At 45.5% G+C, this 24,247-nt stretch overlaps 1 long non-coding RNA gene across 1 annotated transcript in view; it reads left to right on the top strand.

Annotated features, from left to right (window-relative positions):
• Positions 1-8,831, top strand: part of LOC134427042 (uncharacterized) — a 49,579-nt gene extending 40,748 nt beyond the window's left edge. The window contains exons 5-6 of the long non-coding RNA XR_010030088.1: positions 256-4,133; positions 4,504-8,831. This is a non-coding gene — a long non-coding RNA (uncharacterized LOC134427042). The remainder of the gene's footprint in view (positions 1-255; positions 4,134-4,503) is intronic.
• The last annotated feature ends 15,416 nt before the right edge of the window (positions 8,832-24,247 follow it).

Genomic DNA, 24,247 nt, shown 5'->3' with positions numbered 1-24,247 from the left:
AAGGTAGCAACAAAATTGTTTAAAAGGCAGTGAAAGGCATGGAAATGTAGTGTAAGGGATGGAAATGTAACCATAAATGTAACCACAGCAGAAGCATCCCAGAAAACAGAGGTGAGTATCCAGAAGGAGATAAAAAGACATGTCCCAAAAGGAAGGATGTGCAGTTCAGAGCGAGCAGGAGGCTTTCTGTAGCTTTTTTTATTTTACAGACTTTGTGCTCTCTTCTCCTGTGCTTCATCACCTCTCTACTCACAGATTTGGCCCTAAACACTCTGATGGATTAAAGAAGATGGAGAGGGCTATTTTCAAGAGTGGGAATAGGCACATCCTCAGGCACTGAGTCTGGCCATGGCCAAATCTAGACAACTGCTGTGGGTTGGCTTTCTCCAACATGAACAATTCTGATCCTATGAGTCTATGGCTCTGGGATTCTGGGATTCTGTGTTATGGGCTCAACACAGCTTGTCCTGAGCTGGATTCAAGCCAGCACAACCTTGGAGCACACAGCAAAGGGAGAAGATGAGGAGGTGAGAGGAAACCTTCAGATCTCCAGCCACAAGCAAAACTCTTCCTCTATCCTGGCTTGACATCAACAAAACCTCTGGAAAACTTCTGGGGACCAAAAGGCAAGTGAGATTCTCCCCTAGATGTGTTGTTTCCATGGAAGCCAAGTAAAAGCACTTCTGTGGGCCTGGGGAAAGGAGGCAGCAGCTGGAGCTGGACATGGGAAGGGACTGCCAGGAGAAATTGTGACTTTGGAGGCTGTCAGAGCAGACTGGGACAGATTGTTCCTTGAGTCACCCTGCATCCACTGCCATGGTGACCCTGGAACCTGTGCTGTGACTGGCAGGGCCTGGGCTGAGGTTTTGCCCTCTACCGAGCCAGCAGTTTGGGCTGGTGACCCTTCTGGAAGGAGGGAACTTGTAGTGGATGAGCAGGAAGAGCCACTGGGGAGTGTGAAGAAGCACAGAAAAAACCTTCCAGCATCCATTCCTACCCCTTGCCCAAGTAAGGAATGAAGCTGTGGAGGAAAGAGCTGCTGAACACACCGTCAGAAGGGAGGAGAACATTAATTGGTTGAACAGCAGAGTCTGAGCAATATGAAAAACTAGGAACGACTAATTTATGAGTACAGATTCTTTCTGGAGAGTGTGACTTAAACTTGGGGAGAAAATCCATGTGCCTGGAATACTAAAATCAATAGTTTTAACCTATTTAGAAAGAATTGAGTGGGCAAAGAAGGCACAGGAGGGTTAATCAATATCAGAATTGACATTGCTGCATTCCAAGCACCACAAGAAACTGAAGAGAAAGTGACCTCAAATACAAATAAAAACCAAAATAAGGAGTTTCTCCAGACCACCAACACTCACTAGAAAACAGGGGCTACTCACTTCTTAGTCACATACCTGTAATATTTAAGAAAATTTCCCTGTGCTGTCCTGGGGAATTTCAACTCAAATGATGTGAGCTGCAGAGGTCACAGGGCTGGTTTGGGATTTTCTGAATATCCTAGAAGAGATTTTCCTAACCAAAACCAGGAGGATCCTCGACAGGATCATCCCGACAGCTGCAGGACTGCTTACAGACCCCAAAACTGAATACAGCCAGCACAGAGGTGACCCTGTTTGATTGTACATGCTGGGCACAGACAGGACTGCCTGAGCTGACAGTGGGTCCCTGAGCTTTTCAGTGTTGTGAGCCAGGTCACCTGCAGGATTCTAAACAGAAAATGTGAGTGGTATTTGGCAACTCCTTGTTTAAAGAAGCTCTGGCCTCTAGGAAATCTAGTAAAACCTCAGAGTCAGGAAAGAGAAGGTTATTCTGGCTGAAAAATGAAGCTCAAAGGACAGTGAAAGTAGGTAAACTCCCAGAAAGAAGGAAGGGAAGGTAAATAATAATGAACATAAATCAGCCCCAAGCAGAAGGCTGTCAGGTGAAACCTGTGGCTAGCAGAGCTGAGGGCAACAGGGATGTGCTCTTTAGATATAAGAGACTCAAAGTAGTTGTCTAGACAGAATAGCAGACATTAAAAAGAGAATACATAAAAGGCAGATGCTAAATATTTAATTTCACTATTTTGGGGGGGAAAAAAAGCTGAGTGAAATAGCCATGTAATATGATGATGTGGAATATCTTCTGCTCCAACTCAGGATGTTAAACAGCTGTTACTACAGCGAGAGGATTTTTATTTTTGATCAGCAGCTCCCAATATTCAGTGCCTGAGAGTTTTAAAATCTGTCCCAGGAGCGCCCCAGGCTGGCACAGAGTTTTCCAGAAGACTGAAGCAGTGTTGACTTTGAGCCAAGGAATAAATGTCGATGAGGAGGATGACTTGCGTAATTATAAATCTGATTGTTTGATGTTGATTTTGCGGGGAAAAAAAAAATAATGGAAGAGCTGATAAGGGACTTGATTAATAACAATTTAAGGAGAATAACTAATTACAATCAACATGAGTTAATGGAAAATAGATCTTATTAAATGAAATTGATATAATTTTTCAAGAATGTGATTATAGATTTGATTGATTTAGTACATTTCATCAACACTGTTACGTTTGACTTCAGCGAGGCATTTAACTTAATGTTGTCTCATTTATTAGGAAGCTAAAACAATGTAAAATCAACACAGCCCGTGCTAAACGGATGAGGACCCTGGTGATAGGTTTAGACATATCTGAGGAGCATCCCAAGCAGCCTCCTTTCTGTTCATCGCTTTTAGCAAACGGTAGAAAATCAAAACTCATTACAGTCAAAGTTTGCTGATGAGATTTGGAGTGTGGATGGGTCCGTGCCTTAGAGCTGCTCCTGAACCAGAGGGAAGTGAGCTGCAGCTGGTTTGACACAAAGCCACACTTCCAGGAGCCAGGATTTCACTGCAGAGAGCACAGATCCTCCCACACAGCGCTGGAAACTTGATAAAACAGCGGAGTGAAATATCTCTGGTGCAACAGCTAATGGGACAGTGCAGCTATTTGTGGTGCCTGCGACTCCAGAAGGATGGTGATGAACGGGAGAGGGCACACGGGAATGACTGAGGCGTCACAAAACATGCCTTGCAGTGACAGCCTCAAGGACCCCAATGTGCTTAGCTTAACAAAGGGAAGGCTAAGAGATGGCTTAATGACAATCCAGATGTATTCAGACAGGGTACAGGGATGCAGGGAGGGAGAGCCCTTCAATCTCACAGACAGAGCCATAAAAAGAGCTGGTGACTGGAAGCTGATGCTGTTAAATTCCATCTGGGAAGGGTGTGCTTTATGTTTGGGAGAAATAACACCAGAACAACTTCCCAACAGATGGTTTCATCATCACTGGCCATTTCAAACTCATGCTGGTTTTTTTCCTTTTTTTTTTTTTGTAAGCCATATCCTGGATCCACCAAAAATCACTGTGAAACAACACACAGGCACTCACACTGCATGAATGGGATGGGCCTTTTTAGGGGTTTTAACCTTCCTAATAATGAGTATTTAAGCCATCATCAAGCACTCAAGCACTAAATGCAACCATTCCCTTTCCCCAGAGTTATTGGTCTGGCCTTGGTGGGTACTCATGCAGACACCTCAGGGCTATTGGTGCTTCATCTTTGCCACTGCAGAAGCTGGAAAAGTCCTCTAAAACCCCATAAAACGAGCCCAGCCTACATCCCCCTGCTATAAAAATACCCCAAAATGCAGTGCCAAATGCAGTGCCAGAGGGAGCAGCTCAAAGCTCAAAGTACATAAGGAACGTGCATTCCAGTGGTTCAGTAAAATCCTGCTGATCCCCATCTGCTGCCATAGCCTGATGGGCTTTTAAGGAAATGGCCCATCCCTGTCCCTTAAGAGTTGCTAAAATTGTGAGTGGAAAAGGTGCAGTTTCATAACAGACTCATCTACACCCAGGAAAACACAGAATGAGAGAGTGCTGCAATCTTGGGGACTTTCTGCAAGAGTTCCATCACATCTCTGCTCTGGTTTGGAAGCTGCTGAAATTTCCCCTTCCATGGAAAATACTCAGCAGAAGTCCCAGCTACAGATCCCTCAGTGAGGAAACTCCAGGAGCCACACATGGACTTCTCCTGGGACTGGTCTGAAAGACCCAGCTGATATTTTACTGTGCATCCAGATGTCCCTGGGGACCAGACAGGTATAAATGTATATACATATATAATATTTTTTTCTTTGGATACTAGGCCATTGTATCTGTGTTCTAAGCTCAGAAAACAGTGTCACAAAAAAAAGTTTTCCTTCCAAAGAAATACTGTGATTGGTAGGAGTGATTAGATAAGAGCCGATATCCAAAAGCTGGACAACTAAAGTTGTTTCATAATTGATTTCTATATATGGGACTTTATCTTCTGCTGAGGTCTTTACCTTTAAAAGCAGGTCTGTACCTTATAGAAAGGATAGAAAAGAGAGGTCATTTGCTATCTTATCTTGTAATGAGATCAGCAAAGAGAGACTTTTAGGGCCCTCCACAGCTTATTCATGATATCAATGTGGTTCTTCAATTGCAGAATCAATCCAGGTGTAAACTGGGACGCTGGGACCTTGTCTCTTCCCTTCTGCCCACATCAAGGAGCATCTGGGACCATATCTGTGGGTCCTGAGCTGTGCTGGATTTACCTCTGGCATGATCCAAGCCATTGCTGCTGTCCCCACCAGCTGCCACCTCTCTGCTGCTGTCACCACAGCTGATAATCCAGGTTATCAGTGAGTGGGGAGGGGGCAGCACTGCAGGACATGTCCTACCCTAACCCCCTCCCCACACACACCCCTTTGTGCCTCCTGCTCAGGGCAGAGAACATCACCCAGAAACTTCTTCAGTAGTTTCAATTCAGTCTGCCAGAGCCCTTTGCTCCTAATGCCATTTAATCCAGCTCCTTGTTAGCCAGCCAATAAGACTTTCACTGATATCAGGTTTTGGCCCAAGAACAGTGCAGATCCTTTTGAACTGAACATCTTAAGCACAACATATTTTGTCAGGAAAAAAAGCCTGAACCAGCAGAAACTCTTTTAAAGCCAGGGCAGCATCATTACCATAGAGGCAAACACTAATTTAATGTGGTTCACAGTAACAACACACCATTTATTTAAATACTTCACCCTTTAATTTATTCAGCATTTTATATTGAAGAGTATTTTCATTAGGATTCCTCTGCAAAACCGAAGAAGGCATTAAATCATTTAATATACTGACAACTCGCTTAATTTATTTAAGCACAGGAGTCTAATTCAAAAAAAGCCAGACCTTATACAGAGGCCTGTCTTTGCAGCCCTGGCATACAAGAGCCTATTAATTTCAGGGTAGTGCATTACATGAATTTATTTTGAGATCCCAGGACGTGTTCTCCTCTGGTCAGCAGCCTGCTGTGGGGCTGCACCTGCCAGAGCTGCCTTTAGGAATTCCTCCCAGTGCACACCAGTCCTGCCCCATGGCCTTTGCTTCTGGTGAGCACCCAGCCCTTTGCATTTGTCACCTGGCTGGGTTTGGTCCTTGGTGTGACACAGAGCGACCAGCACGGCTGGAGCAGCAGGGAAACAGAGGAAATCAGCAACACTGGGGGCATCAGTGATGTCTTCGGTTTAAATCTCATTAAATGGCACTCAGAGCACTTGGTAAAGTCTGGGGGATCCACTGCAGTGCACCCCTGACTTGGCTGATACTGAATTAAGCAGACACACTCATTTCTGTGGTGAGACCCCTGCATCCCTGCTCTGAAGGTGCTGAGCAGCCTCAGGACTGTCCCCAGTTGTCACATCAGAGCTCTCACACCCTGCCTGAAGCAAATACTCCACTTGATATTCTGGGGGCTCAGCTCCTTGGGCAATCCAGCCCTTGTGGCTTATTACTGATGTCCCCAGATGTGCCATAACAAATGGCAGAGAAGAAAATTGTCACCTGTGACAAAGCTCTGGGTGATATTGGGGTCCCCAGTGGCTCCTGGCTTGGCTGCTTTCCGAGATTGGTGCTGAAGCAGAACCTGGCAAACAATAGCACATTCTCAATAGGATGCAGAGGGTGACATTAATAAACATTAGGGGGTTTGATATGATCAGGCAAAAGCAGCACAACGAAATGAGGTACCAAAAGCAGGCTGGAGAGGAGGGGAAGGCACCTGAACAGGGTGTTTAATGACTCACCCAGCTGAGAAATGCAGCGCAGGGCAAGGCTGGGAGAGAGAACCTTTTAATGAATTCAACATGTGTGCACCCTTTGAAGGCTCAGCTCCCCATTCCCCAGTGGTGTTTGACCCACCTGAAGATATGGATCGCACAGAAAATAATAACCAGTAAGTAATAATAATAATAGTAATAATAGGAAGAGCAGGACCTTCATCTCCAATTCATATTTATAATCCAGCAAATATCTCACCTAAAGCCACAAGATTTATGGGTTTGCATCTATAACTAATATCCTTCCTTAAGCAGGAAAGGGTACTTTTTCCTACAAATAAATCTGGTGCTCTAGACCTGGATTTTGAAGACTAATATTTAAATCCCCAGCAAGACACAGTTATTGATTGCATAGATGTATACAACAAAGACACACCATGCACATTTAGAGAGATAGCATTGTACAGCTATTTTAAAAAGAAATAAAAGTTTCTCTTTTAAATGCAATAGATTAAGCTTAATCAGGTAAAAAAAGGAGGAAGATGGGGAGGTTGGCTTGGTGTCTGCTCCAAGCTGTCCCAATTTCCCAGAGATTTCATTTGCATCAGGCCCTGGCTAAAAGCAGGGCTGGTCCTGGGCGCCAACACACATAAAGTGCTTTGAGACAAAGGTAATCGATTTGGTTTTACTGTTATGAGGAAAATAAACAGTCAGGCTGATATAACAGTAAAAGGGTCAAACAGGGTCAGGGCTAATGAAGTGACTTACGGCAGGTTGGAATTAAAGCACCCTTCCTTTTCTCCATCTTCCCCTCCAGGAGTGATCCCTGTGAATGCCCAAAATCACACCTGTGGGTGACAGCAAAGCACCAGCTAAGGGTCATTTGGGGCTGGGCACTGGACTTGCTTTGGCTGAAGGTTTCCATGGCCAGCAGCACCTGCTGAGCTATGGAAAACTCCAACCAAGAAAAGCGCTGCCCTTCAGCTCCACATCATGGACCACAGCCACTGCACTCAATCAGGGAGGCTCAAAGGTGCCCAGAATCATCACTCCAGAGCTGAACTGGCACTTTCACTGGTGGTTGGAGGGTCCCTTTTTCCTCAGGGGTTTCTTTTCACTTTTGTGAGTTGTAACGAGCAAAGTGGGAACGTGCTGGGTAGGGAGCCAAACCTAGGAAAATACAGCTTCTCTGGAGCAAGCATGGATATAGCTGAAAAAATATCGAGAATTACTGGAAATTTAAATGTAGGCACTCAACCAAGGTCAAGGGTGGAAGCATCACCTCACTTAGTGGTGAACTTAGCAACAGAGGTAAAACACTGCTGCTGTTCTGTATCTAAAGAGTAAAGACATGAACAGAGCCCAGACACTTGTATTTATACTGTCCTAAGGCATATAACACCCCCATTTAATGAAGATTTTAGTTAGTCATGTTTAAATACTATTAATAAAAAAATTTAAAAATGCTTTTATGCACTCAGTCATTTAAGGAACTCATCAGTGACTGCATGTGAAAGACTCATTCAAACCTCATGAGAAAAGAGTTTCTTGTCTCCAGATTATGGGCTCCCAGAAGGGAGATTATGCCCAGGGGAAGGAAGGAATTGGCAATAACACTTGGGTGGTGCCGCAGAGGTGGTGAGCCCCCAGGCTGGCTGGCTGCACCTTCCTTTGGGGAGTCAGCTCCATCACCCATGGATTGGAGATAGTCCTTCCCCCAAATGTTACATTCAAGTGTCACAAAGCCTCTGTGGAAGAAGGGAAAACAAAAAGCAAAAGAAACCTTCTGGTGAGCATCGTGCTGCTCCAAAACCTGGTGACCATGGAGAAGCTTTCCCTACAGACATGCTGTCCAACGCACACCCTTGTGATTTTTATCTCCGTGCAGAACATGGGCTGTGGGTGCCCAGACACTGCTCTTCTCTGCAGCTCTGAAAAGGAAAAGAAATTCATGGCTGTTGCTCTGCAAGGCCTGTCCCAGAACTCTGCAAGTACCAGTAGCACAGAGGCTTGGGAAGCTGCAACCACTGTGGGGTACTCAGCCAAGGCAGAGCTTTTGTGCAACTTGGTTTTCATGATTTAGCATTCCTGCTGTAAATAATTGATACTAATGTAAGTGAGATAAGAGACAGACTGTCTGTGGGCTGGGAGGAAGTGGATCCTGGTGACATCCACCAGGAAATGTGCTCGCGGATTTGTCTGAAATAAAAACGTTGAAAAGGCAAACATGATGTCCGAGCGGTGGGGAGGGAGCAGGGGTGGGAAAGGTAATCAGTGATCAGCCCCAGCATTCTCATCTCTCTAAAGAAAAAGCTACCACTAATAATTTCCTTAATAAGAGAATTCCTGCACTAGCTAGCACTTCCTCTCTCCCTGAACATGGCTCTCTCACTAGTCCATAAGCTGTGTTCCTGCATTGCCAGGGAGCTGGGTGGGTGTTAGCACAATTTAAGGAATTAAAATGTCATTAAGGGGGTGCATGGAGCACAGCCTTCCTCGTCGGACACCATGCCAGCAGGAAAATGCCAGTGAGCTCAGCGTATCTGATGCCTTTGGCTTAGGTTATCTACAACCAGCTGAGTACCAGGAAGGAGCTCTCCTGAATCTCAGGCTCTGAAACTGGAGAAGGCAGAATTATATCTCTGGTCCTGCGCGGGCGGCCGTGAGACGGGCGATGGAGACAATCCTGCTGGGTGGGGAAGGGGAGATTTCCCTGCTGGGAACCTTGGAACCCTGCATGTCCCCAGGACCATTACACCATATCCATTTCTAAATCCTGATGTGGAGGCTGCTATTGGCATTTCACATCCTCTGAGGAGTCTGTGCCCGGCGGCAAACCGACATTCACTTCCCCCCGCATGACATAATGCCTGTTTTCATCCTGTCTGGTGGATATTAAAAAAGATAATGTCAGCTGAAAAAAAAATTAAAATGACATCACTATTGAGCCACTTTACAGCTCTCTGCTTCTGTCTCTCGTGTGTCTCCATCTTCACATCCCACCTGTGCAGCCCAAGGACCATCCTGTGGCCACTGCACAAGGTACCTGTGCCTGATGTTTTTAATTTGCTGGAGGATTCAAGTGCCAAAGTGAAAGGAATTTCCAAAGGCAATTCCTTCATTTTAAACCACTGTAAACATAGGGAAGGTCCCTCATGTCCTCTGTCTCCCATGCCTACAGCAGGCAGCTTGTTGTACTCCTCTCCTGAAGGCCATACCTTTACACATTACTCTGGTGAGCACATATTCAGGGCTCTAAATTTGTTTTAAAATACACTTCTTAATCTAGAGATTTCACGCAGAAAGGCAGAGGAAAAAAAGGCTGCTTTGGAAATGTTAGGAAGGAGCAGCACTGACTCATCAGTGATATGAATGGGGAAAGCCAGAGGGACCTTCTCATCTCTAATGTGATTTTATGATTCAGTGAATAATGCATATTAGCATAATACTAACTAAAAAAATCCATACTCATCATAGAATCACAGCTATCAACATTATCCTATTATTAATTATTAACATTTACACTATCAATCAGCCCCTGGCTGACTGATAGCTTAAAATCTTGCATAAAGATTGTTACAACAATAGCCACAGTACATCACGTAATGTGCTTCACAGTCGGGTTGTCATATCCTCATCTATAAAGCTTTTTACTAATGCACTTTACAACATATCTTACAGTACATGGATGAAGAATGTGGCTGCACCCAGTAATAATTCCATTAATTATGAATAAAGCATTTACAAATGACATCCTTATTTAAAATTAGTGATGAACACATTTGGGTTTAATGCAGATGCACTGTGTAATTTGTAATTGGATAAAAAGCAATGCTGGCAACATGGGGTAGGGAAAAAGGGCCAAGATCTTATGGTCTTTGCATCAGCAAGGAAAGAGGGGGAAAAACAGTGGAGAAAATGAGTGACAAACAACAAAACATTGGCATAAAGCTCACCAAACTCCAAGGTGATGCTTGAAAGCAATGATTAAAGGTGCCCTGCAGAGCAGAAAGGGAAAAATCCTTACCCACTGACCTTGCCTTGCAGTTGTGTTAATAAAACTCACTCCTATATTAATAAAGTCTATATTTTCATTGCTTTCTCTCATTTCAGTGTTTTCAGCTGGCTGGCAGCTCACCAAGACTCGTTAGCCACATCCAGTTTGCCTTTGCAGTACCTTGGTACCGCTTTGTCCTGTAGGCTCTTGGGGATGGCAGAATATTTATTACATACAATATTTCACTGAGGCTACTTACGTCAAGAGGCTATAAATACATTACTCTTCCTGGTTTACTTAAGGGATAAAAAGTGAGTAGCTAAGTTTACAGAGCAGGCTCAGGCTCTATTAATGTGTGGTCTGTTCTTTTTCATATAGATCTCAATTGTTTGAAATTATTTTCCAGATTAATCCTGTGAGTGATTCTTGCCTTGCTGATCATTTCCAAGCACTGCTGGTCTACTTGTGCAGTGGTCATATTCAGGTCATTCCATGTATTGTGGAAGAAAGGTTAATCTAAACTCATCAAGCTTTTTGGTAATAAAGTAGTGAATATTTATGTGTTCATAGTTTTCTGCTGAGAGCCTTGTGCCAAGAACTTCTTATACTGAGGTTCAACTACTTCAATATGTCCCAACTAGGGAGGCAAAACTCCCAGCAGCTCACTTCTGGCCACAGAGGTGGGGGGACAGGAACTTTGGTAGCCAGGAGAAAGCCAGCAAACTCCTTTTAATGACTTTTCTCCTGAGTTTCCCCAGTGTTTACAGAAAAGTGCCTGGAATGGTGTCATGTGTCTGTTAGCACAGAGCCAGAGCTTGCATGGTGCTGGGTGCTGAGGGTGGTGCAAGGTTCTGCAGACTCAGAGAGTCAGAGAAAAGAGACCTGGATCCATCACATAAAGTTAAGGGGGAAAATTGCCTTGGGAGGGACCTAGGTTTGGGTTCAGGCAGAATCTTTCTTCAGGTTTTCCAAGGAGATGAGATTGCAAGCCAGAGCCAAGCCAGGCAGGAATTCTGTCTGAATTATTTTCACATTCCCTTTTAATGTCCCATCCATGGGTGATACCCAGTGCAGAGCATGACACCTGACACAGCCCTTTCCCCATATTTTCAAGTTAATAAACATAGTGGAAAATAATATCCAGTGTTTATTACCAGCACTGTCAAGGAGGACACTGTGCATTCCCCCTCTCCTCCCAAACCCAGGCAGTGTAGGAGAGGCTGCCGTAATTACAGGTCTCCTTGTGCAAGACTGCTTTGAAATTCCCAATATTTCTCCAAACCACCAGCAAGTTGGTTTTCAGAGCTGCCTGACAGAGAATTTATTTATTAAGGTCTTGGCTGTTTGCAGCAGTGGCTGGGCAGCAGCAGTTCCACAGAGTTATCAAAAATCTATTTCCTTGCAGAGTCACAAGTAAAATATCAAACCCCCTTTGAAAAGCCAAGTGCAACATTTACATTTTAATCTCCCCAAACACTTTCCTTTCTGACAAACTGTGTTTTTTGGTCTGTGTGTTATGGAGAGGAAAGGCAGCAGGGATGGAGGAGAAAGGTTTATAGCCCTGGGAGGAAGCGTGGGCTGCTCTGAGCGGCACAGTGACTGCAAGGACTGTCACCCTTCAGCACTGCTGGGGCCAGGTGAAAAACAAAAACAGCCTGGCCCCAAAATCTAGCAATGCAGGGGCATCGAACACCGAGCTGGGTCAGCAATCACATGTACAGGTGTAAAAAAGGGGCAGCACCAGCCCTGTGCTGTGCTGGGCACAGCCTCTGCTGGCCACAAACAGCCCATCGAGGGGTCAGCGTGGGGCTGGCGCTGCCACCAGCAGCCACTTATCTATAGGGGTAAATAGCTTTTATTCCACTGTTTCTTCACCCTTCTGCCTGCAGGTTAATCGGGATGAAGTGGAGGGGCCCAGCTCCACAGTTTGCAGCCTGGCAACAAAAGCAACTCAGCCTTTCCCTTGTTATCAGCGGGGCTGAGGTCCTGCGCTGCCTCTGTGGAGCCTCTGCAGCAAACCATGAATTATGGATGGAATGAAAAATCCCAGCCCGGTGCACTGAGGGAATATGCAGAGTGCAGAGAGATCACCTTTGTGTGTGAGCCTTGCTTTGTGCCACCCTCATGTGCAGGAGACCCAAAACACTGGGTTTTGCTTTGGCCTGCCACTGCCTTAGCCCACAGGGTCAGGATTCCCTCCTCCCGAGGGATGTGGGCTCTGAAATGACATTCCTTAATTTGAAAAGCGTGTCCTTGTGCTTTGTGGGATCTTCCTGGTAGCTCCTGAGGGTGCTGTGTGGATGAGCTGTGTGGAATTCCCATGCAGAGGTGCAGGCAGCAGGCAGGATGGGTGTCTGGATCCCCGCTCCAGGTGTGTTCCTGAGCACATGGACACACACTGCAGGTGGAGTTCCCACCCAGGTTGGTTCTGAGGGCTGAGCCAGGCACAGAGGAGCCCCCAGGGGATCCGCAGTTCCCACCAGAGCTCCCTTTTCTTGAAGCAAAATGTTGGAAAAGTGCTCGACAGGCTCTGGCTTCAAGACTCTGTGATTTGGGGAAGCTCAATCTCTCCACTCATAACTTCTCCTTCAGAGAGAAGTTGCCTTTCAGGAGGCATTTTTTAAATGTCTTTTAATTTTTAAATGCTTTAGTTCCTCCCTTGCAAATCCAGCTCTCTGGTTTTGTGCACCATCTAATAATGTGCTTCCACACAGCCATTTCTGAGTGTGCAATATCAACATCTGTGCTAAAATCAAGGAGAAATTTTTCCCTGAAGCGAAATTTCGCTCTGTATTATTGTTACTTTTTTTCCCCCTATTTAATGGTTTGCTTGTCACGGGGCCTCTTCAGCCTCTTATTTCCAGGAAATGAAGGTTCTCTGCCTCTCACTCCTTGTCAAAGACACCCTGGCAGGAGAGAGCATCGTCACCCTTCTCCCATCTCCTTAAAGCATTTTACTTAGTGCTCACTAAAACTGTGCTGCACTCAAGCACCTCACTGAGCTGGGTGCTTGATATGCAGCAGGGTGGCAGAATTAATTTATTGGTGTTTGTACAGCCTTTTGAACTTCTCCTGTTACATAGGTGTCAATAATGATAGTAAAAACAAAAACATTATTTTATTATTATTTTTATTGTTATTCTGACTTTCTATCGTAGCCAATGATGAGCATTCCCCTGTGCAGGTATTTAAGCGATCCAGTGGGAGATGCTTTGTTCTTAATTTTGATTATTTTAAGAAGTCCTTCAACACATCAAATAATCTCCCTAGGCAAGGATTTATAGGAAGGTCTTGAGAGCTGTCAGAGTAATGTTTTTCCAGCAGTGAAAACTCGACCTCCTCTTTGATTTTCGTTTCTGTTTTGTCCTGGGTGTAGCTGCAGCGAGTGCTCGGTCACAGCCATCAGGATGGAGGAGATGTGTTGTCAGTTGTTTTATTTTTGATCCCATTTGAATGTGTCAGTCAACTGCCTCGAAGCAAAGAAAGTGAGAAGGAGCCTTTAACAGTTGTGATTGAAAACTTCAGACTTACCTTTTCTTTTTTATTTTTATAGTCACTAAGTAAATGGTTGGTTCTTGTGAATCATAACATTTCTAAATATATCAAAGAGGCTCTTTGCCAAGCTGCTGGGGAAGGTGGTGTCTATTCCTATTGATTCCTTTCTCCCCTTCAGATTACTTTTGCATTTAATAGTTTCAAATCATAATGCAAGAAATCAGGGACTCTTAACTAGGCTGGCTAAGGCTGTGATTAATGAAAGTGTAATGCAAGCTACTGTACAGCCATTAGAAACCAGTTAGCTAATTAGTGTAATCACAGAGGTGGAAATAATTAAGAGACCATAAAATAGAGGTAACCTAATAACAACATTTTCCTCTGACCCAGAACTGGTGAGAAAAGGATGGTTTGTTAGGTTAGGAACAGAGAGGAGTGAAGATGGAATGTTCTGTGAGTAATCACTGTCAGGGAGGTCTCAGACAAGTAGAACAGAGCAGATTTTACACCAACATAACACAGACTGCAGCAGAATCCTCTGGCAATGGTGCTTCACACCTCTGCATCCCTCTCCCATCTCATGCCCTGCCACAATTCAGTGACAGACAATCAAGACAGCATGAGGCTGGAGCTGGCTGCCTTGCTCTTTCTTACTTTGTTCCTTCTCTTCTTTCCCAGGTTATTAGTAAATATAATATTAAAACTAACTTCACTTTGCAGCGCCTGAGTGACTGACCAGATTTGGTTTCAGGAAAAGGAGAAATCAGTGTCCTAAGGTGTTTAAGATGAAAATCTTAGATGATTTCTGGAACTCCTAGTGTATTCATGTATGCTATTCAAATAGTTTCACAGGACTCTGTAGAGTCTTTCTGGACACAGAATGGTGCAGTGATCAATGAGGGCGGCAGTCACCTCCAGAGCTGCTCCCAGGAGCTGGGTGCCAAGCAGATGTGTCACCCCTTCAACCCTCACCTGCTGCTTTTGCACCAGCACCCTGGATCCTGAACAACCCCAAAATGTGCTCCCCATGCAGGACTGTCCAGGTCAATGAGAGATGTGGGACATGTGATGGGCTGGATCTCACCCTTGGGGATCAGGAGTGACCTACCTCTGGCTGCTGGATGAAACAGCTCCATGTACCAGGCAATAAAAACTCCTAACCTGTAATTTTCCAGCTGGAATGGGTCACCACTATGCCCATCTCCATTGGCTCTTAGCATTTCTGCCACGGTTTGTGTGTGTTTGGTTTGACCTGGCTCTAATGAGCAGAGAAGAGGAACAGGAGCTGCAGACACAATCAAGGCTCAGCCGCCAGGGCTGATGAGTCTGCCGAGACTGCTAAGTGGGTCTTCATTAGCTATTCACATTCGAGGAGCAACCCTTGTTTATTCTTCTTGCCTAGGTGAATCTATTTTTGAATATCTTTTGTAGTGATCTTGTCTGGGGAGATTGGATGGAGGGCACCACTACTGCCGGTTAACTGGATTATTGTCCTGGAAAAACAGGCTGTGACACCAAGCTGGCAGCAAGCTGCAAAGAAGAAACAATGTGATGCCATTTAGAGAAGGAAGGAATCATTTTCCCCTGTGACATCTCTGGTGGGAGGCAGAACTTTATCTTCTCTTTGCAGCTCAAATGAAGCATCACAGCAGTAGCATTAACTGTGCTTCCAAGTTTCCAGCTTGGCTTTCCATTAACTTTTTTCTTCTTTATTTTGTGCTGCAGCAGGGAACACGCTTTCCAGGGAGGGTTTGAGGGTGAGTCACTGGAGCTGCAAGCCCAGGATGTCCCAGGTGGGTCCCCAGGCTGTGGCACATGTAGCCAAATGGATGAGTCTGGTGGTCTGCAGCGAAGAAGGGAAGCCTGATTGATGTCTACCACTCTGGTGGAGAGGGGATTTTGGAGCAGCAGCTCACGGTGAGCCTTGCTCCAGGTGTGCTTTCTTCCCCCCAGTTCGGACATGTGGATCCTGGCACGTCCTCGCAGACGGGACAGCGCTTGACCTCCGGCAGCACCAGAGGCTTCATGTCTCATATGAACAAGCCCCTTTTCCACACTGGGCACTCAAACGCTCTCCTTTAAGCTGGGCCGGGCCGGTGGGTGCGGATCTCACCTGCCTGTGGCCAAGGCTGCCCTCTCCCGACGCGCCGGCATCCGAGGGATGCGGGGGCTGAGCCGGGCCAGCATCCCCGGGCAGCGCAACCCTGCTCCCTGCACCGAGGTTAAAAAAGTTAATTTACTTCAACTGCAGCACTTCCCAGCTCCTGAGACTTCCCAAGGTTTTGCTGAGACTGGGTCTATTTAGGAATTATACAGCTGCAGAAGCAGTTTCTCTCAGCCCAGCGCTGTCCTGCCCCATCAGCACAGCCCAGCACAGCCTCGGGCATCCCCCGAGGTGTCCAACCCCATCACCGCCTGCCTCTGATGCTGGATCCAACCTGCATCCCCCCTCTGGCATCACGGGGATGCTGCTTGAGGATCCTCCTGCTGATTTCCTTTTTACCTGATCGATCCCAGTCCTTCCAAACCTGCTCAGTACCTCTTTCCTTTTCGTTTCGTTTTTCTAATCTGGCAGTGTAGGTGTGAACCCCGTACTCCTCTGAGTTATCTTTTCCCAGCTGAGTCAGTTTGTGCTGCAGACTGTGTGGGTGACACCCTCAGGAAAGCCACGTTTAGCAGCACGTTGCTCCAGGAAAGTGTTTTTATATGAACAGAGATGTGAGACAAACTCTTGCACCTCTGGGGCTGGCAAACAACTGATCCATGAGAGATGACTTTTTTTTTTCCCTTTGTGATTTTGACCTTATTTGCTGAAAGCGAAACATCATCTAGCCTTCCAGAAAATACCACAAATCTTCTATCTGTCATGAGAACATAAATCTTCTGTAAGGGTTCATCCATTCTGCATCTCAGGTCTCTGGAACCGAGTTGTGGACACTGGAGTGGGAATCTCAGCCTCCTGAACCCAGGGCTGCTGAACCTGAGCCCCTGCACCTCCCCAGCCTGGGGAAAAACATCTCCATTGGGTTGGTGTTTACTGAGCACCAGTTCCTCCTGGAAAAAAAGGGAGGGGGGAATTTGCCTGAATCACCTTGAGCCTCTTAAATTTTTGTGGGAGACATGAAACCCTTCCCCTCCAGCTCTGTGTATGTGGCTGAAATGAAGCACAGCTTTACAGAGTAACCCCCTTCCCGTGGTTCAGCCTCCCCCAGTCACTCCCAGGAGAGGTTTGCCCTGCAGAGGTTTTGGGCTCTGCACCCATGCTCAGCAGGGCAGCCCCAGCTCACACCTCTGAGAGCACATTTCCTGAGAGGATGCCTGTGGCTCCCTGACCCTGCCTGTGCACCGCCTTTGTGGGCTGTGCCCCCACCCCACCCTGCTTTTTGGGGGACTGCAGAGGCCTTTCTGAGAAAGCAGTGCAGCAGCCCTGGGGCTTGCATGTGGTTATTTGACTGCAACAGGTTATTTGTGGTTGCAAAATTTTCCACCTCTCGTTCTCCATGAATGGTTTAGGAGGTTCTTTTGCTCAATAAGTTCATGCTTTTACTTTTGCTCCTCCTGGGCTGTATCCCTCAGTGTGCAAACCTCTTTGCTTCATGGCTCTTTCCCAGAGTAGGGGCACCCTAAACCCCACTGGACCCAGGGAAGGACTCAGAGCCACCTCTGCTCTTCGCTGTGTGTCCCTCTGGATCAGCTCAGTGACATTCCCAGCCCTCAGCCTGCTGGGGATTACGGCTTTAGCTGAGCCTGCAATGACACCCTTCCAAAGGCTCCAAACAGCAAAAGTTTATTTTTTTTTTCTGCCTGGACCACTTTTCCTTGTTTTACCACTAGATGGGAGAGTGAGACTGGGCTAACTCAGCTGCTCCCCTCTTTATCCCGGCAGGAATTCCGAGGGGAGAAGAGAACTGAGAGATGCCTGAAGGTCATTCAGCAAATCCTCCCACCTCAGCCTCGGGTAACTCCGAAAATGGGCGGTTGTTGCTTAACCCCAAAAGTGCACTGTTAGAGGGCACTAAGGCTTGCCTGGTGCTTTCCCAAAATAACAGGAACCCCGTGGATGCCTTTATGGAAGGGGGATTCACTTACACAAAGTCTGGATATAGTTCTTGGGGTGAAACTCTTGATATTTTTCCTGTCCTAGAGCAAAGGAAGACAGGGAAAGCCCTTGCAATTCGTCCCTCTCATCTGTACCCCAAATCCTGCTTCCCAGGAATCCAGGTGACCCCAAAAATTGTTTGGAGAGATTAAAAAGTCAGAGAATCACAGAATGGTTGGGGCTGGAAGTGACTTTTGGAGATCATCTGTCCAACACTCAACAGGTAAATATAAATAAAGCAGCATTTTCTCCTCTTTTCCTTCTACAGGATTTTCTTTCTCCTACAGGATTCTCATGTAAGGATCTTCCCAGTGATACCATTTTCCTGCAGAAAATAAAACTGAGCTGTTGCAATGATTGCATGTGCAGGAGGAGAATTCATGCCTTGGTCTGACACCACTCACCTCGGGAGCTGCTGTGGGTGAGGGAGGGGCAGCCCCTGGTTCATTAATGTCTTGGTAAATTTACTTTAACTGCAGCACTTCCCAGCTCCTGAGACTTCCCAAGGTTTTGCTGAGACTGGGTTTATTTAGGAATTATATAGCTGCAGAAGCAGTTTCTCAACCCAATCAGATTGTCCAGTTGGGCTATTTTTATTATTGTTAGGTTTGGGGCTTTAAAAAGGAACATCTTGCTTCCTGGGGTTTTCACAGATTTTGCAAGAAACCTCACAGTAGACAATTTTTCCAACTGCCTGTGTGACTACATCAGAAGATGCCATCCCTGTAAAGTGGAAATTCTCTTTTTGGAGGGTTTTGCCCTCCGCCCAACCTTCTTAATTTGCAAGTTCTTTAGAGAAGTGACTCATCTTTATTTGTTTAATGCCTGGCATAGTTGGGCAATGGGATGAAATAATTCTAATTACTTCCCTAACTGCAGTACCCTTGTTGACTCCATTGGGGTCTCCTGGATTTGCCAGCACAGGAAATATCTGACATTATCCTGCCAGACAGAAATAACAGCTTCTGTAGAAGACAGGGTTTTTTTTTCCTGGGTTTTTACTGGATCTATCTACTCTTTTTTTCCATAAGCAACAGCCACCCCACCCTGGATGTGCAACGAGGCCACTGAGTCACCATGAAGGAGTGACCAGCTCATCCACCTCCCAAGGGAAAACCAAAAATCCCCTCCAGAGAAAAGAGGAGACATCTTCCTTCAGTTGATAATTAGAGGTGAAAAAAACAAACAAACAAACAAAAACAACAACAACAAAAAAAGACATTCCAGACTTGGATTTTTAAAATCAGGCAGAACTGGTGTGATCAAGACCTTATCTGAGATAGTGATAGAATTAGCCTCGTGATTTCTTCTCCATGTTTACAGGGATAATATTTTTCCAAAGTTCAAAGTCTTCCTCTGCAGGAAGCATGTGATTTGCAGTCACACCATATTTTGGTGCTATGAACAATTAAAAAAATCAATTTCTGCAGCGATATTTTCTATGTTTATAATCTCTGAACTAATTACAGGACTGGAAAATCGATAGCTATCTGGAAATCTTTCCAATATGGCCAACTAAGCATGCTGGAGACCATGCTGGAATATATTCTTCCCAAACACATCCTGACCATCTCTGAGATCCCAGATGATATTACTGTCAGTAAACCCCTGCACCTCATTGCACTGCAGCAGCAGCATTTACCAAAATCTGCAGGGGGCATTGGGCTGGGAAAATTGCTGAGAGCTGGAGCAATGCTTGTGCCAGCTTTTTAAGCCAATGACAAAAAAAAAAAAGACTAAATTAGTTCAACTGAAATCTAAAAAACTATTATGAAATAAAGTAATTATAAGTCCATGCCTTAGTTATAATGTTGGTTGTTTTCATCAAGCTTTATTAAAATAAAAAGTAGAACCTTTGGTGACTGAAAATAACCTCCTTCTCTGGTTTCCTAGCAAGAGAGAAGCAGAATTAAATGGGCATTTTGATGGTGATTACATTCAGAAACACACGTAAAGAGGAAGGGTGTTGCTTTGATGAACAGATCTCCTCTTGCTGTACAAACACACTCTGTTGACCGTGGCAAATGAGCTGGAAACAGAGCTCAAACCCTTGTGCTGGTGCTCTCCACCACTTCCCACACACTGCAGGCATTGCCAGGATCCTCTCCAAGATGCTGCCACCTCCCTCGTGTCCTGTGAGAGCTCAGGGTGCTCCTCCTTGTGTGCTGGAGCTTCTGCTGCTGCTAAATAAGGATTAAATATTCCCACTGGACACTGTGCCAGCAGCACAGGGAGAGGATGAGGAGCACAGACCTGGTGCAGGGGATTTTCCCCACACTTCCATCTGCTTGGTACAAGAATGTGATGAATTCTGAGCTGTCACAGTGCCACAAAGTGCTTGCTCTGATTTTACGTGTTTTTCTCTGATTATTCTTCATAGCTTCTTCCCTCCAGTGAACTGAACAGAGGGAAAGCAGGATTGGGGCACATCTCTGCCCTCGCTGCCTCTCCAAGCTGGGGGATTCTCACAGCTCCCCAAGGGAGGGATCCTCATCCTGGATTGGGGGATCCCCATCCTGGATTCCCACAGATCCCCAAGGAGGGGAGATCCTCACCCTGGATTCCCACAGCTCCCCAAATTGGGGATTCTCATCAGATCCTCACCCTGGATTCCCACAGCTCCCCAAACTGGGGATCCTCATCCTGGAGAGTATTTTTGTGTCTAGCAGCCCATGGAGGTAAGGTGCAGCATATGCCTTGTCCCAGCCCTCATCTCAGGAGACAAGCCATGATTTATAGTCCCTCCTAAACAAGAACTTGGGAGGTTGGTTTTGCTCAAAGAATTTAAATTTTGGAGCGGAACACAGCTCATGCAATGATGCGGATTGTAAATATTGTTATTATTAATTTCTGTTTGCACTTCTGTAGCACTCCCACGTGCAGCTGAGGAGCATCTGTGCACATTGGGACAGAGGAAGGAGCCCTGGAGCTGCTGACAGCAGGCCCAGACCGGAGAGGGGCCAGGGATGATGACGGCAACAGCACCAGTGGTGTGGCTTTGCTGATCTGGGCTGCTTTCTGCCAAAAAGCATTGTGTTAATCACCAGCATAGTGAAAATCTCCCTTTTAACTGCTGAGGCTGAAATGTCCTTGGTGGGGATGCAGAGCTGCTGGGTGCCACGCTTTGCTCAGACTCTGCTGCACTCAGCTTTAATGTGTGCTCCCCTCAGATGATGGACCTTGGACTCTGCTATCACTCTTGACAGTTTAATGTCATATTTCCTTCCAGTAAAACTCGGTCAGAGTGAGAGAACTCACTTCTGTTTCTCTCTTAGGAAAGGAAGGCTGCAGTGTCTGCACATCGCCTGAAGGGAAGGACCTGAGGAAAAAGAGCTCAGACCCTTCAGAAATCCTTCAAAGAGAAGCTCCAGCTCTCCTTTACCTCTTTTAAAATTAACACATGATACTTTGCACATGTTGAGCAAGAAAGTCCCTAATACAGCTTCCCATAACCCCCAGGCCCAGTGGGGCAGTGCTGTTATTTTACACAGAGGGTGAGAGCAGGACACTCACTGCCCTGGCCAGGGACAACCAGCACCTCAGGGACACCCTGAACTGGAGGTTTGCACAGAGATTATGGGGTTTAACAGCCACCAAAGCACGTGTCACCCGTGAATTTGTATAATTCTTCCTTAAACACAGTCACACTTTCAGCTCTGTGATGCCTCTGCCACCAGATGCTGTTGTTTAATCAGTGGCTACTTCAAACCTCCTACCTCACCCTTACATTTACAGGAACCTTTGCTCTTGTAATAATGAAGGAGCATTGCAATAATGCAGCTGCTGTAATAATGCAGCTCACAGACCTGAGCAGGACAGATTCTGATGGTCCAGTTTGCAAAGACAACAGGGTCTCACAACAGGATAACACAAAGTCTGGTAAAATCCCGGGGCAGATTTTCAGAAGTGCTAATCTCACTGTTTTTATAATATAATACATTTATATTATATAAATAATATAAATAATATAAGCATAATAATATATTATAAGCAAATAATATATTATAAGAATGAAGCATAATATATCTATGCTTTATACATATAATACATTTGCTATTTATTATATGCTTCCTGATAATTAATTTCCAGCTCGAATTAAACTTATAATAAAGCACTAAAAATTCTGTTTTTGGAAAAAAAAATCCAAATCTGTTCTTCCTTCCTGGAGATTCTCTGCTTTTTCTGCATCAGGAGATGTGAATTATGGAAGTATTAATAACAGCAGTATTAGGAAATGATCATCCAGGCACCAGAAATCCGTATGAGATATTATGGCTTTAAATAAATTGTTCATTGCTATGAAAATCTAATCTTGTAAATACATGCACACTTAACTATATTAAAAATGTAAATGCTCCCAGACCTGAACTTCACATGATGAATAAAAAACTCCCCTGTTTTGCCTTGTCAGCTCTGTTGTCTCAGAAAAACAAGATTTGATGGTCATTGAAGAAGTTGATGTCTGCACAGATTTATTTAGCCAAAAGATTGTCACGATCATCTCAGGGCCCACGTGGCTCACAGGACTGAACTTGAAGAAATCTCCTTCAACATCTGCTCATGACAGAGCAATTCCAGCTCCAGGAGTGCCTGCAGCCAGTCACTTCCCTTCCGTGGCCCTGAATTTGTATTCATTAAACCCAGAGTTTTAATGATTTATGGAGATTTATAAAAAATGGCAGCCCAGAGCTGCTGACACTCCCAAAGCTTCTGACAGGAGTATAACACATCATAAATCCATCCTGGTGTGAAATATTGAATGAAAACTGGTGCAGGCATATCTGCAAGTGTTAACATGACCCAATAAAATCAGGGATTTAGGCTAACTAAAATTATCAGTGTGCCCCAAACCCGAGGAGAAAACAAATCTAGTAACAATAATATAATAATTATAATGTTTGCAATAACACTCCTAATAGAGTTACCAGTCTCCTTGTCATTGTTTATTATTGTCACTGCCCTGATAATTCTCAGCTCCAAGGATGGACAGAGACAGGCAGGGCCCCATGCTCTGAGAAACAACCTCTGTGCTTTGGGAAACTAAAATCCATAGGGATTCCAGCTTCCCCTATCCCAAGATCTTTGGGATAAGCCTTTGAGAAGGCTCTGGAGGAGCTTTCTGCCACTCACACAGCAAGGTGTGCACTGGCTCATGCTGAGCCCCAGGGTTGGGGAAACTGGAGTTTAAACAAACATGCCCCAGGGACAGACTCCTTTTTATTTACAAGTGAATCAGCAGAGATGGCAAAGCTGATTTGCAGTGCCTGCCCAGCATCTCTTAAAGATTTTAGTAGGAGGAAGACTTCTACCAGACCTCTGTCCTGCCTTGCCACACCTTCCCCCTTGGTTATCTTATCACAGTTCTATTAGCTCATGCAAATCCACAGCACAAGCTCCTTATCTTTACATCTTCCTCACACAACAGCTAACCTACTTCAATATGCTGAACAACAAAAAAAAAAATCACTAAAAACTAAGTAAAAAATTTACTCTGCCCCTCTGAGGACAATTTCTGCCAAGGCAGAATGGACCAAAATACACGCGGAGAAGTGAGCTGAGCTGAGGAGCAGGATGCATCCCTCTGCAGCCAGAGCAAATTATTCACTCAGCTCCGCACCATGAAACAGGAAATGTGGGGGCATTGCCCAGCTCAGCTGCCTTTGATGCACTGCTTCACCTTTGCACATTTTATTGTCCTTTCCACCCTGATTATTTAGAATAAAAAGGGTTTGAAACAGGGCCTTATTCATCAGCGACTGCACAGCACCAGCCAAAACAATACCCCAGCTTTGTTGTGCAAGAAATGATTTGTATATAATAAAGCAATATCAGTTTGCATACATAGAGCAAATGTTTCCTAGTTTTCCTGGCCACAGCCTGCTCTAAACAACAGGCTCTCTTACTCTTCATTTTACTTTAAAAGCAGATTCAACAGCTCCCAATTCAACCAAACCCCACAAGGATCCCATCTAGCTCCTGCTCCAAGGGGAGCAAGGATGGCACAAAGAGGCAGCACTTTCCAGCTCCATCCTGGAGCCACAGAGGATGAGGAGGAGGCAGGGATGTGAACAGCACATCACCACAGCCCACAATGAGATCTGATGGGCTGCTGGGTCTGCTCCTGCCCCAGCTCTTGGTTCCTTGCTGTCCTTGGACGCTGCTGTCCCTGCACTGCACACAGAGGGGATGGCAGCTGATGTCAGATGTGTGCCCACGTCTTTGCCCTCCTCTCTGCCTCATGCAGCATTAGCTGGGCTTTTCCATTACCAGTCCATCCTGTGCACTCTGGGAAATGGAGCGCCGACTGCACTTCAGGAGCTAAACATGCAGGGCCTGAATTATTTATCTGTGAGCGCGCAGAAACGAGCCAAATCCCCAAGTGATGTGGAACAGCTCTTGGAAGAAATGCAAAAGGGGATGCAAAGGCTGCAGGGTGGACATGGGGAACTGCATGGTCAGAGCCCCACACGTGCACATCACATCTCTGGGACTCTTCCTCCCCAGGTGGTTTATGCACTGCAGGGTGTGGAGTGCTCGGGTGTGGATTCTGATC

This window comes from Melospiza melodia, chromosome 19 (genome assembly GCF_035770615.1).
Source record: "Melospiza melodia melodia isolate bMelMel2 chromosome 19, bMelMel2.pri, whole genome shotgun sequence".
Classification (NCBI taxonomy): Eukaryota; Metazoa; Chordata; class Aves; order Passeriformes; family Passerellidae; genus Melospiza; species Melospiza melodia.
Note: the sequence above shows the minus strand (reverse complement) of the source record. Positions and strands in the feature narration are given on the sequence as shown.